The sequence below is a fragment of the Cloeon dipterum genome, chromosome X, assembly GCF_949628265.1.
Source record: "Cloeon dipterum chromosome X, ieCloDipt1.1, whole genome shotgun sequence".
Taxonomy (NCBI): Eukaryota; Metazoa; Arthropoda; class Insecta; order Ephemeroptera; family Baetidae; genus Cloeon; species Cloeon dipterum.
The window spans coordinates 871759-887465 of NC_088790.1; positions in this window are offsets into that span (position 1 = coordinate 871759).

Below are 15707 nucleotides of genomic sequence, written 5' to 3' on the forward strand. Positions count from 1 at the left end.
TCGAAAATTGATGGAATACCAAGAATGTTTGACCAAAACTATCGATTTCCTTTTATAGGACCAAATAATCTTACGAAGATTGAACGAATACCAAGAGTTACAGATCAAAACTATCGATTCGCTTTCTTAAAACCAGAAAATCTTTCGAAGATTGATGAAATTCCAAGAATGTTTCACCAGGACTATCGATTTCCTTTTAATTGACCGAATAATATTTCGAAGATTGATAGAATTCTAAGAATGTTCGACCAAAACTATCGATTTCTGTTATTAGAACCGACCAAACCTTCGAAGATTGATGGAATACCAAGAATGTTTGACCAAAACTATCGATTTCCTTTTATAGGACCAAATAATCTTTCGAAAATTGATTTAATTTCAAGAATTACATATCAAAACTATCGATTCTCTTTCTTAAAAATAAACAATCTTTCGAAGATTCCTGAAATTCCAAGAACGATTCACCAAGACTATCGATTTCCTTTTATAGGGCCGAAAAATCTTTCGAAGATTGATAGAATTCTGAGAATGTTTGACCAAAACTATCGATTCCCGTTTTTAGAACCGACCAAACCTTCGAAGATTGATGGAATACCAAGAATGTTTGACCAAAACTATCGATTTCCTTTTATAGGACCGAATAATCTTTCGAAGATTGATCGAATTCCAAGAAATACAGATCAAAACTATCGATTTTCTTTCTTAAAACTAACCAATCTTTCGAAGATTGATGAAATTCCAAGAATGTTTCACCAAAACTATCGATTTCCTTTTATAGGTCAGAAAAATCTTTCGGAGATTGATAGAATTCCGAAATTGTTTAACCAAAGTTATCGATTTCCATTCAATCAACCGAATAATATTTCGAAGATTGATAGAATTCTAAGAATAATTGACCAAAACTATAAATTCCCGTTATCAGAACCGACCAAACCTTCGAAGATTGATGGAATACCAAGAATGTTTGACCAAAACTATCAATTCCCGTGATTGAACAGACCAATCTTTCATAAATTTGATGGAATTCTAAGAATGTTTGACCAAAACTATCGATTATCGTGATAAGAATAGACCAATCTTTAAAAAATTGATGGAATACCAAGAATGTTTGACCAAAACTAACGATTTCCTTTTATAGGACCAAATAATCTTACGAAGATTGAACGAATACCAAGAGTTACAGATGAAAACTATCGATTCGCTTTCTTAAAACCAGACAATCTTTCGAAGATTGATGAAATTCCAAGAATGTTTCACCAAGACTATCGATTTCCTTTTATAGGTCCGAAAAATCTTTCGAAGATTAATGGAATTCCAAGAATGTTTTACAAAAATTAACGATTCCCGTTATTAGAACCGACCAAACCTTCGAAGATTGATGGAATACCAAGAATGTTTGACAAAACTATCGATTTCCTTTTATAAGACCGAATAATCTATCGAAGATTGATAGAATTCCGAAAATGTTTAACCAAAGTTATCGATTTCCTTATAATTGACCGAATAATATTTCGTAGATTGATGGAATACCAAGAATGTTTGACCAAAACTATCAATTTCCGTTATTAGAACCGACCAAACCTTCGAAGATTGTGGAATACCAAGAATTTTTGACCAAAACTATCGATTTCCTTTTATAGGACCTAATAATCTTTCGAAGATTGATCGAATTCCGAAATTGTTTAACCAAAGTTATCGATTTCCTTTCAATCGACCGAATAATATTTCGAAGATTGATAGAATTCTAAGAATAATTGACCAAAACTTTCGATTCCCGTTTTTAGAACCGACCAAACCTTCGAAGATTGATGGAATACCAAGAATGTTTGACCAAAACTATCAATTTCCTTTTATAGGACCCAATAAACTTGCGAAGAGTGATGGAATTCCAAGAATTTTTTTACCAAAACTATCGATTCCCGTTATTAGAACCGACCAAACCTTCGAAGATTGATGGAATACCAAGAATGTTTGACCAAAACTATCAATTCCCGTGATTGAACAGACCAATCTTTCGAAAATTGATGGAATACCAAGAATGTTTGACCAAAACTATCGATTTCCTTTTATAGGACCAAATAATCTTACGAAGATTGAACGAATACCAAGAGTTACAGATCAAAACTATCGATTCGCTTTCTTAAAACAAAACAATCTTTCGAAGATTGATGAATTTCCAAGAATCTTTCACCAAAACTATCGATTTCCTATTATAGGACCGAATAATCTTTCGAAGATTGATGGAATTCCAAGAATTTTTTACCAAAACTATCGATTCCCGTTATTAGAACCGACCAAACCTTCGAAGAGTGATGGAATTCCAAGAATTTTTTACCAAAACTATCGATTCTCGTGATTAGAATAGACCAATCTTTCGAAAATTGATAGAATACCAAGAATGTTTGACCAAAACTATCGATTTCCTTTTATAGGACCAAATAATCTTACGAAGATTGAACGAATACCAAGAGTTACAGATCAAAACTATCGATTCGCTTTCTTAAAACCAGAAAATCTTTCGAAGATTGATGAAATTCCAAGAATGTTTCACCAGGACTATCGATTTCCTTTTAATTGACCGAATAATATTTCGAAGATTGATAGAATTCTAAGAATGTTCGACCAAAACTATCGATTTCTGTTATTAGAACCGACCAAACCTTCGAAGATTGATGGAATACCAAGAATGTTTGACCAAAACTATCGATTTCCTTTTATAGGACCAAATAATCTTTCGAAAATTGATTTAATTTCAAGAATTACATATCAAAACTATCGATTCTCTTTCTTAAAAATAAACAATCTTTCGAAGATTCCTGAAATTCCAAGAACGATTCACCAAGACTATCGATTTCCTTTTATAGGGCCGAAAAATCTTTCGAAGATTGATAGAATTCTGAGAATGTTTGACCAAAACTATCGATTCCCGTTTTTAGAACCGACCAAACCTTCGAAGATTGGTGGAATACCAAGAATGTTTGACCAAAACTATCGATTTCCTTTTATAGGACCGAATAATCTTTCGAAGATTGATCGAATTCCAAGAAATACAGATCAAAACTATCGATTTTCTTTCTTAAAACCAACCAATCTTTCGAAGATTGATGAAATTCCAAGAATGTTTCACCAAAACTATCGATTTCCTTTTATAGGTCAGAAAAATCTTTCGGAGATTGATAGAATTCCGAAATTGTTTAACCAAAGTTATCGATTTCCATTCAATCAACCGAATAATATTTCGAAGATTGATAGAATTCTAAGAATAATTGACCAAAACTATAAATTCCCGTTATCAGAACCGACCAAACCTTCGAAGATTGATGGAATACCAAGAATGTTTGACCAAAACTATCAATTCCCGTGATTGAACAGACCAATCTTTCAAAAAATTGATGGAATTCTAAGAATGTTTGACCAAAACTATCGATTATCGTGATTAGAATAGACCAATCTTTCGAAAATTGATGGAATACCAAGAATGTTTGACCAAAACTAACGATTTCCTTTTATAGGACCAAATAATCTTACGAAGATTGAACGAATACCAAGAGTTACAGATGAAAACTATCGATTCGCTTTCTTAAAACCAGACAATCTTTCGAAGATTGATGAAATTCCAAGAATTTGTTCACCAAGACTATCGATTTCCTTTTATAGGTCCGAAAAATCTTTCGAAGATTAATGGAATTCCAAGAATGTTTTACAAAAATTAACGATTCCCGTTATTAGAACCGACCAAACCTTCGAAGATTGATGGAATACCAAGAATGTTTGACAAAACTATCGATTTCCTTTTATAAGACCGAATAATCTATCGAAGATTGATAGAATTCCGAAAATGTTTAACCAAAGTTATCGATTTCCTTATAATTGACCGAATAATATTTCGTAGATTGATGGAATACCAAGAATGTTTGACCAAAACTATCAATTTCCGTTATTAGAACCGACCAAACCTTCGAAGATTGTGGAATACCAAGAATTTTTGACCAAAACTATCGATTTCCTTTTATAGGACCTAATAATCTTTCGAAGATTGATCGAATTCCGAAATTGTTTAACCAAAGTTATCGATTTCCTTTCAATCGACCGAATAATATTTCGAAGATTGATAGAATTCTAAGAATAATTGACCAAAACTTTCGATTCCCGTTTTTAGAACCGACCAAACCTTCGAAGATTGATGGAATACCAAGAATGTTTGACCAAAACTATCAATTTCCTTTTATAGGACCCAATAAACTTGCGAAGAGTGATGGAATTCCAAGAATTTTTTTACCAAAACTATCGATTCCCGTTATTAGAACCGACCAAACCTTCGAAGATTGATGGAATACCAAGAATGTTTGACCAAAACTATCAATTCCCGTGATTGAACAGACCAATCTTTCGAAAATTGATGGAATACCAAGAATGTTTGACCAAAACTATCGATTTCCTTTTATAGGACCAAATAATCTTACGAAGATTGAACGAATACCAAGAGTTACAGATCAAAACTATCGATTCGCTTTCTTAAAACCAGAAAATCTTTCGAAGATTGATGAAATTCCAAGAATGTTTTACCAGGACTAACGATTTCCTTTTAATTGACCGAATAATATTTCGAAGATTGATAGAATTCTAAGAATGTTTGACCAAAACTATCGATTTCCTTTTATAGGACCAAATAATCTTTCGAAAATTGATTTAATTTCAAGAATTACATATCAAAACTATCGATTCTCTTTCTTAAAAATAAACAATCTTTCGAAGATTCCTGAAATTCCAAGAACGATTCACCAAGACTATCGATTTCCTTTTATAGGGCCGAAAAATCTTTCGAAGATTGATAGAATTCTGAGAATGTTTGACCAAAACTATCGATTCCCGTTTTTAGAACCGACCAAACCTTCGAAGATTGGTGGAATACCAAGAATGTTTGACCAAAACTATCGATTTCCTTTTATAGGACCGAATAATCTTTCGAAGATTGATCGAATTCCAAGAAATACAGATTAAAACTATCGATTTTCTTTCTTAAAACCAACCAATCTTTCGAAGATTGCTGAAATTCCAAGAATGTTTCACCAAAACTATCGATTTCCTTTTATAGGTCAGAAAAATCTTTCGGAGATTGATAGAATTCCGAAATTGTTTAACCAAAGTTATCGATTTCCATTCAATCAACCGAATAATATTTCGAAGATTGATAGAATTCTAAGAATGTTTGACCAAAACTATCGATTCCCGTTATTAGAACCGACCAAACCATCGAAGATTGATGGAATACCAAGAATGTTTTACCAAAACTATCAATTTCCGTTATTAGAACCGACCAAACCTTCGAAGATTGATGGAATACCAAGAATTTTTGACCAAAACAGTCGATTTCCTTTTATAGGACCGAAATATCTTTCGAAGATTGATCAAATTCCGAAATTGCTTAACCAAAGTTATCGATTTCCATTCAATCAACCGAATAATATTTCGAAGATTGATAGAATTCTAAGAATAATTGACCAAAACTGTAATTCCCGTTATTAGAACCGACCAAACCTTCGAAGATTGATGGAATACCAAGAATGTTTGACCAAAACTATCAATTCCCGTGATTGAACAGACCAATCTTTCGAAAATTGATGGAATACCAAGAATGTTTGACCAAAACTATCGATTTCCTTTTATAGGACCAAATAATCTTACGAAGATTGAACGAATACCAAGAGTTACAGATCAAAACTATCGATTCGCTTTCTTAAAACAAAACAATCTTTCGAAGATTGATGAATTTCCAAGAATCTTTCACCAAAACTATCGATTTCCTATTATAGGACCGAATAATCTTTCGAAGATTGATGGAATTCCAAGAATTTTTTACCAAAACTATCGATTCCCGTTATTAGAACCGACCAAACCTTCGAAGAGTGATGGAATTCCAAGAATTTTTTACCAAAACTATCGATTCTCGTGATTAGAATAGACCAATCTTTCGAAAATTGATAGAATACCAAGAATGTTTGACCAAAACTATCGATTTCCTTTTATAGGACCAAATAATCTTACGAAGATTGAACGAATACCAAGAGTTACAGATCAAAACTATCGATTCGCTTTCTTAAAACCAGAAAATCTTTCGAAGATTGATGAAATTCCAAGAATGTTTCACCAGGACTATCGATTTCCTTTTAATTGACCGAATAATATTTCGAAGATTGATAGAATTCTAAGAATGTTCGACCAAAACTATCGATTTCTGTTATTAGAACCGACCAAACCTTCGAAGATTGATGGAATACCAAGAATGTTTGACCAAAACTATCGATTTCCTTTTATAGGACCAAATAATCTTTCGAAAATTGATTTAATTTCAAGAATTACATATCAAAACTATCGATTCTCTTTCTTAAAAATAAACAATCTTTCGAAGATTCCTGAAATTCCAAGAACGATTCACCAAGACTATCGATTTCCTTTTATAGGGCCGAAAAATCTTTCGAAGATTGATAGAATTCTGAGAATGTTTGACCAAAACTATCGATTCCCGTTTTTAGAACCGACCAAACCTTCGAAGATTGGTGGAATACCAAGAATGTTTGACCAAAACTATCGATTTCCTTTTATAGGACCGAATAATCTTTCGAAGATTGATCGAATTCCAAGAAATACAGATCAAAACTATCGATTTTCTTTCTTAAAACCAACCAATCTTTCGAAGATTGATGAAATTCCAAGAATGTTTCACCAAAACTATCGATTTCCTTTTATAGGTCAGAAAAATCTTTCGGAGATTGATAGAATTCCGAAATTGTTTAACCAAAGTTATCGATTTCCATTCAATCAACCGAATAATATTTCGAAGATTGATAGAATTCTAAGAATAATTGACCAAAACTATAAATTCCCGTTATCAGAACCGACCAAACCTTCGAAGATTGATGGAATACCAAGAATGTTTGACCAAAACTATCAATTCCCGTGATTGAACAGACCAATCTTTCATAAATTTGATGGAATTCTAAGAATGTTTGACCAAAACTATCGATTATCGTGATAAGAATAGACCAATCTTTCGAAAATTGATGGAATACCAAGAATGTTTGACCAAAACTAACGATTTCCTTTTATAGGACCAAATAATCTTACGAAGATTGAACGAATACCAAGAGTTACAGATGAAAACTATCGATTCGCTTTCTTAAAACCAGACAATCTTTCGAAGATTGATGAAATTCCAAGAATGTTTCACCAAGACTATCGATTTCCTTTTATAGGTCCGAAAAATCTTTCGAAGATTAATGGAATTCCAAGAATGTTTTACAAAAATTAACGATTCCCGTTATTAGAACCGACCAAACCTTCGAAGATTGATGGAATACCAAGAATGTTTGACAAAACTATCGATTTCCTTTTATAAGACCGAATAATCTATCGAAGATTGATAGAATTCCGAAAATGTTTAACCAAAGTTATCGATTTCCTTATTTTATTTAATAGTTTATTTCTCAGCTATGTCATTTACATATATCAAAAAGAGTAAAAAGGCACATGTACAAAGTGATCAGGTCACTGAAACGTCGGCAATCAAAGAATCGTCGAGTCGTACACAGCCTAAGCTAAAAAAACACTCACAAACACGTTAAAACTCGCGCCACAAAAAATCTTTTAGCTCCGATGGGAAATGTGAAAATTGCCGGTCTTGAAGTGGCTGAGGCAAACTATTCCATAGCCTAGCGATCCTAAATGAAAAGGCTCGCTGGCCGAAAAGAGTTCTCACCGGAGGTGGCAGCAGACGCCCGTCACCCTCCTGCACAGGACCAGCCATCAAACGCGCGCCCACATAGAAATCTGTCACGCCACTGGTACACTTCTTGTAGAACAGTAAGTCGTTGAACTGGAGCTGCATCTCGACTGGCATGATTTTCTGATTTTCTGGCGTGGGCAGATGTTTCCCGTGAATGAACCTTAGCGCTTTGTTCTGTACCCTGATGAGCTTCTGCATGTTGGTCTGGGTGGCTGGGTGCCATGCCGGAGAGCCGTAGAGAAGAAGGGGCTTCACCAGGGTGAGATATGCAACCCGCTTGACACGAGGGGTGCAGGCGCTAAGGTTGCGGGAAACGAAGGCGAGTCTTTGTGCAGCTTTGTTCTTCTGGACGTCCGTGTGGTAATTCCATCTCAAGTCACTCGAAAAATGTAGGCCAAGGAGCCGTTCTGTCTGCACGTAGTCGAGGGTTGCCCCGCCGACCACGTAATCCACGAATAAAGGGGTGCGGGCGTGGGTGACGTCCATCACCTTACACTTCTGTGCGTTCAACTCCATCCCGTTGTTTGCGCACCACACATCTACATTTACCAGGTCTTCTTGAAGGTCGTTAATATCCTGCTCACAACCAATTTTCTTGTACAGCAAGCAGTCATCTGCATACTGAATTAGTGTTGTCTTCATGAGGTCTGGAAGATCAGCCACGAATAGATTAAACAGCAGTGGGCCGAGCACGCTTCCTTGAATGACGCCGGAACGTACCTCACTTGGCTCCGAACGGGCCCCACCGTATTTCACACACTGTGAGCGGCCAGTTAGAAAACTCTCAAACCAGCGCAGCAGTGGGCCCTTGACGCCGTAGAACTCGAGCTTGGAAAGCAGCCGCTGGTGAGGGACTTTGTCAAAAGCCTTCGACCAGTCGAGAAACACGGCGTGCACGTGTGCTCCGCTTTTCGAGTCCAACGCCGCCGCCCAGTCGTCGATAGTGCGCAGCAGATGGGTTACACAGGAGCGGCCAGCAGTGAAACCATGCTGTGAAATCGGGATGACGCTCTCACGGGCTAGAAATTCACCCGTTTTATCTCTCACGATCCTCTCCAAGACCTTGCCCACGAGTGATGTCACACTTATTGGTCTGTAGTTACTGGTTTTACTTTTGTCACCATCCTTAAAGATTGGTGTGACGAGGGCATTCTTCCAATCGAACGGCAGTTCACCGTGCTGGAGTGACAGGTTAAAAATATAGGTTAAACTTGGGGCCAAAGACTCTGCGCAATTTTTTAAGACCACTGCAGGAATATTGTCTGGACCAACTGCTGCTGCTGTTTTCACGATCTGTAGCCTATTGTGGACTTCTCCCGCCGTCACTCGAATTTCCTCAAGCGGTTGCTGAATTATTGTCGCTGCTCGCCGGACAAACGGGAAGTCCGAATCTGCACTCGAAAAATTTTTCTTGAACTCCGAACTGAAACCAGCAGCAATATCTTGCGGTTCGGTGACGAATTTACCGCCGACGTTGAAAGTTGAAATGCTGACTGGGACTTTGCTCCGCTCAGAGATGAATTTCCACAAGCGTTTCGAACCCTCGGCTCCGTTGCCCAGTCGCCACATGAAGTTGTCTCTCGCTCGCCTCAGCTCACGCTGCACCCATCTGCGGCAGCACAAGAAATTTTCTCTGTCCATAGCTAAACGAGATGTTTGCCACTTTTTATACAGTTTGTCACGTTGTCCGATGATTTTCTTCAACTGGGTGCTTAGCCACGGAAGCTTCTTCTGACGAGGGCGCCTGATGATTTTTTCCGGAACGCACTCGGCAATCCCTTCAAAAAGCACGCTCTTAAATTTTTTCCATGCGCTATTTACCTCATTTTCCGTTAGGACCTGTGGCATCAGCGCTCTGCAAAAGTCATTGAGACGCACCCAGTCTGCGTTGCGGTAGTCGTAAAATCTTTTTGGTGCTGCAGTCGGACGCACCACGCGCACGTTTATCTCAGCCCGTATTGCATCATGGTCTGACACGCCGGGCACCACTTCTGCGGCTCGGAAAAGCGTAGGTGTGTTCGTCAGAAGCAAGTCAATTGTTTTGAATAATTGACCGAATAATATTTCGTAGATTGATGGAATACCAAGAATGTTTGACCAAAACTATCAATTTCCGTTATTAGAACCGACCAAACCTTCGAAGATTGTGGAATACCAAGAATTTTTGACCAAAACTATCGATTTCCTTTTATAGGACCTAATAATCTTTCGAAGATTGATCGAATTCCGAAATTGTTTAACCAAAGTTATCGATTTCCTTTCAATCGACCGAATAATATTTCGAAGATTGATAGAATTCTAAGAATAATTGACCAAAACTTTCGATTCCCGTTTTTAGAACCGACCAAACCTTCGAAGATTGATGGAATACCAAGAATGTTTGACCAAAACTATCAATTTCCTTTTATAGGACCCAATAAACTTGCGAAGAGTGATGGAATTCCAAGAATTTTTTTACCAAAACTATCGATTCCCGTTATTAGAACCGACCAAACCTTCGAAGATTGATGGAATACCAAGAATGTTTGACCAAAACTATCAATTCCCGTGATTGAACAGACCAATCTTTCGAAAATTGATGGAATACCAAGAATGTTTGACCAAAACTATCGATTTCCTTTTATAAGACCAAATAATCTTACGAAGATTGAACGAATACCAAGAGTTACAGATCAAAACTATCGATTCGCTTTCTTAAAACAAAACAATCTTTCGAAGATTGATGAATTTCCAAGAATCTTTCACCAAAACTATCGATTTCCTTTTATAGGTCAGAAAAATCTTTCGGAGATTGATAGAATTCCGAAATTGTTTAACCAAAGTTATCGATTTCCATTCAATCAACCGAATAATATTTCGAAGATTGATAGAATTCTAAGAATGTTTGACCAAAACTATCGATTCCCGTTATTAGAACCGACCAAACCATCGAAGATTGATGGAATACCAAGAATGTTTTACCAAAACTATCAATTTCCGTTATTAGAACCGACCAAACCTTCGAAGATTGATGGAATACCAAGAATTTTTGACCAAAACAGTCGATTTCCTTTTATAGGACCGAAATATCTTTCGAAGATTGATCGAATTCCGAAATTGCTTAACCAAAGTTATCGATTTCCTTTCAATCGACCGAATAATATTTCGAAGATTGATAGAATTCTAAGAATAATTGACCAAAACTTTCGATTCCCGTTTTTAGAACCGACCAAACCTTCGAAGATTGATGGAATACCAAGAATGTTTGACCAAAACTATCAATTTCCTTTTATAGGACCCAATAAACTTGCGAAGAGTGATGGAATTCCAAGTATTTTTTACCAAAACTATCGATTCCCGTTATTAGAACCGACCAAACCTTCGAAGATTGATGGAATACCAAGAATTTTTGACCAAAACTATCAATTCCAGTGATTGAACAGACCAATCTTTCGAAAATTGATGGAATACCAAGAATGTTTGACCAAAACTATCGATTTCCTTTTATAGGACCGAATAATATTTCGAAGATTGATAGAATTCTAAGAATGTTCGACCAAAACTATCGATTTCCTTTTATAGGACCAAATAATCTTTCGAAAATTGATTTAATTTCAAGAATTACATATCAAAACTATCGATTCTCTTTCTAAAAAATAAACAATCTTTCGAAGATTCCTGAAATTCCAAGAACGATTCACCAAGACTCTCGATTTCCTTTTATAGGGCCGAAAAATCTTTCGAAGATTGATAGAATTCTGAGAATGTTTGACCAAAACTATCGATTCCCGTTTTTAGAACCGACCAAACCTTCGAAGATTGATGGAATACCAAGAATGTTTGACCAAAACTATCGATTTCCTTTTATAGGACCGAATAATCTTTCGAAGATTGATCTAATTCCAAGAAATACAGATCAAAACTATCGATTTTCTTTCTTAAAACCAACCAATCTTTCGAAGATTGATGAAATTCCAAGAATGTTTCACCAAAACTATCGATTTCCTTTTATAGGTCAGAAAAATCTTTCGGAGATTGATAGAATTCCGAAATTGTTTAACCAAAGTTATCGATTTCCATTCAATCAACCGAATAATATTTCGAAGATTGATAGAATTCTAAGAATAATTGACCAAAACTGTAATTCCCGTTATTAGAACCGACCAAACCTTCGAAGATTGATGGAATACCAAGAATGTTTGACCAAAACTATCAATTCCCGTGATTGAACAGACCAATCTTTCGAAAATTGATGGAATACCAAGAATGTTTGACCAAAACTATCGATTTCCTTTTATAGGACCAAATAATCTTACGAAGATTGAACGAATACCAAGAGTTACAGATCAAAACTATCGATTCGCTTTCTTAAAACAAAACAATCTTTCGAAGATTGATGAATTTCCAAGAATCTTTCACCAAAACTATCGATTTCCTATTATAGGACCGAATAATCTTTCGAAGATTGATGGAATTCCAAGAATTTTTTACCAAAACTATCGATTCCCGTTATTAGAACCGACCAAACCTTCGAAGAGTGATGGAATTCCAAGAATTTTTTACCAAAACTATCGATTCTCGTGATTAGAATAGACCAATCTTTCGAAAATTGATAGAATACCAAGAATGTTTGACCAAAACTATCGATTTCCTTTTATAGGACCAAATAATCTTACGAAGATTGAACGAATACCAAGAGTTACAGATCAAAACTATCGATTCGCTTTCTTAAAACCAGAAAATCTTTCGAAGATTGATGAAATTCCAAGAATGTTTCACCAGGACTATCGATTTCCTTTTAATTGACCGAATAATATTTCGAAGATTGATAGAATTCTAAGAATGTTCGACCAAAACTATCGATTTCTGTTATTAGAACCGACCAAACCTTCGAAGATTGGTGGAATACCAAGAATGTTTGACCAAAACTATCGATTTCCTTTTATAGGACCAAATAATCTTTCGAAAATTGATTTAATTTCAAGAATTACATATCAAAACTATCGATTCTCTTTCTTAAAAATAAACAATCTTTCGAAGATTCCTGAAATTCCAAGAACGATTCACCAAGACTGTCGATTTCCTTTTATAGGGCCGAAAAATCTTTCGAAGATTGATAGAATTCTGAGAATGTTTGACCAAAACTATCGATTCCCGTTTTTAGAACCGACCAAACCTTCGAAGATTGGTGGAATACCAAGAATGTTTGACCAAAACTATCGATTTCCTTTTATAGGACCGAATAATCTTTCGAAGATTGATCGAATTCCAAGAAATACAGATCAAAACTATCGATTTTCTTTCTTAAAACCAACCAATCTTTCGAAGATTGATGAAATTCCAAGAATGTTTCACCAAAACTATCGATTTCCTTTTATAGGTCAGAAAAATCTTTCGGAGATTGATAGAATTCCGAAATTGTTTAACCAAAGTTATCGATTTCCATTCAATCAACCGAATAATATTTCGAAGATTGATAGAATTCTAAGAATAATTGACCAAAACTATAAATTCTCGTTATCAGAACCGACCAAACCTTCGAAGATTGATGGAATACCAAGAATGTTTGACCAAAACTATCAATTCCCGTGATTGAACAGACCCATCTTTCATAAATTTGATGGAATTCTAAGAATGTTTGACCAAAACTATCGATTATCGTGATAAGAATAGACCAATCTTTCGAAAATTGATGGAATACCAAGAATGTTTGACCAAAACGAACGATTTCCTTTTATAGGACCAAATAATCTTACGAAGATTGAACGAATACCAAGAGTTACAGATGAAAACTATCGATTCGCTTTCTTAAAACCAGACAATCTTTCGAAGATTGATGAAATTCCAAGAATGTTTCACCAAGACTATCGATTTCCTTTTATAGGTCCGAAAAATCTTTCGAAGATTAATGGAATTCCAAGAATGTTTTACAAAAATTAACGATTCCCGTTATTAGAACCGACCAAACCTTCGAAGATTGATGGAATACCAAGAATGTTTGACCAAAACTATCAATTTCCTTTTATAGGACCCAATAAACTTGCGAAGAGTGATGGAATTCCAAGAATTTTTTTACCAAAACTATCGATTCCCGTTATTAGAACCGACCAAACCTTCGAAGATTGATGGAATACCAAGAATGTTTGACCAAAACTATCAATTCCCGTGATTGAACAGACCAATCTTTCGAAAATTGATGGAATACCAAGAATGTTTGACCAAAACTATCGATTTCCTTTTATAGGACCAAATAATCTTACGAAGATTGAACGAATACCAAGAGTTACAGATCAAAACTATCGATTCGCTTTCTTAAAACAAAACAATCTTTCGAAGATTGATGAATTTCCAAGAATCTTTCACCAAAACTATCGATTTCCTTTTATAGGTCAGAAAAATCTTTCGGAGATTGATAGAATTCCGAAATTGTTTAACCAAAGTTATCGATTTCCATTCAATCAACCGAATAATATTTCGAAGATTGATAGAATTCTAAGAATGTTTGACCAAAACTATCGATTCCCGTTATTAGAACCGACCAAACCATCGAAGATTGATGGAATACCAAGAATGTTTTACCAAAACTATCAATTTCCGTTATTAGAACCGACCAAACCTTCGAAGATTGATGGAATACCAAGAATTTTTGACCAAAACAGTCGATTTCCTTTTATAGGACCGAAATATCTTTCGAAGATTGATCGAATTCCGAAATTGCTTAACCAAAGTTATCGATTTCCTTTCAATCGACCGAATAATATTTCGAAGATTGATAGAATTCTAAGAATAATTGACCAAAACTTTCGATTCCCGTTTTTAGAACCGACCAAACCTTCGAAGATTGATGGAATACCAAGAATGTTTGACCAAAACTATCAATTTCCTTTTATAGGACCCAATAAACTTGCGAAGAGTGATGGAATTCCAAGTATTTTTTACCAAAACTATCGATTCCCGTTATTAGAACCGACCAAACCTTCGAAGATTGATGGAATACCAAGAATTTTTGACCAAAACTATCAATTCCAGTGATTGAACAGACCAATCTTTCGAAAATTGATGGAATACCAAGAATGTTTGACCAAAACTATCGATTTCCTTTTATAGGACCGAATAATATTTCGAAGATTGATAGAATTCTAAGAATGTTCGACCAAAACTATCGATTTCCTTTTATAGGACCAAATAATCTTTCGAAAATTGATTTAATTTCAAGAATTACATATCAAAACTATCGATTCTCTTTCTAAAAAATAAACAATCTTTCGAAGATTCCTGAAATTCCAAGAACGATTCACCAAGACTCTCGATTTCCTTTTATAGGGCCGAAAAATCTTTCGAAGATTGATAGAATTCTGAGAATGTTTGACCAAAACTATCGATTCCCGTTTTTAGAACCGACCAAACCTTCGAAGATTGATGGAATACCAAGAATGTTTGACCAAAACTATCGATTTCCTTTTATAGGACCGAATAATCTTTCGAAGATTGATCTAATTCCAAGAAATACAGATCAAAACTATCGATTTTCTTTCTTAAAACCAACCAATCTTTCGAAGATTGATGAAATTCCAAGAATGTTTCACCAAAACTATCGATTTCCTTTTATAGGTCAGAAAAATCTTTCGGAGATTGATAGAATTCCGAAATTGTTTAACCAAAGTTATCGATTTCCATTCAATCAACCGAATAATATTTCGAAGATTGATAGAATTCTAAGAATAATTGACCAAAACTGTAATTCCCGTTATTAGAACCGACCAAACCTTCGAAGATTGATGGAATACCAAGAATGTTTGACCAAAACTATCAATTCCCGTGATTGAACAGACCAATCTTTCGAAAATTGATGGAATACCAAGAATGTTTGACCAAAACTATCGATTTCCTTTTATAGGACCAAATAATCTTACGAAGATTGAACGAATACCAAGAGTTACAGATC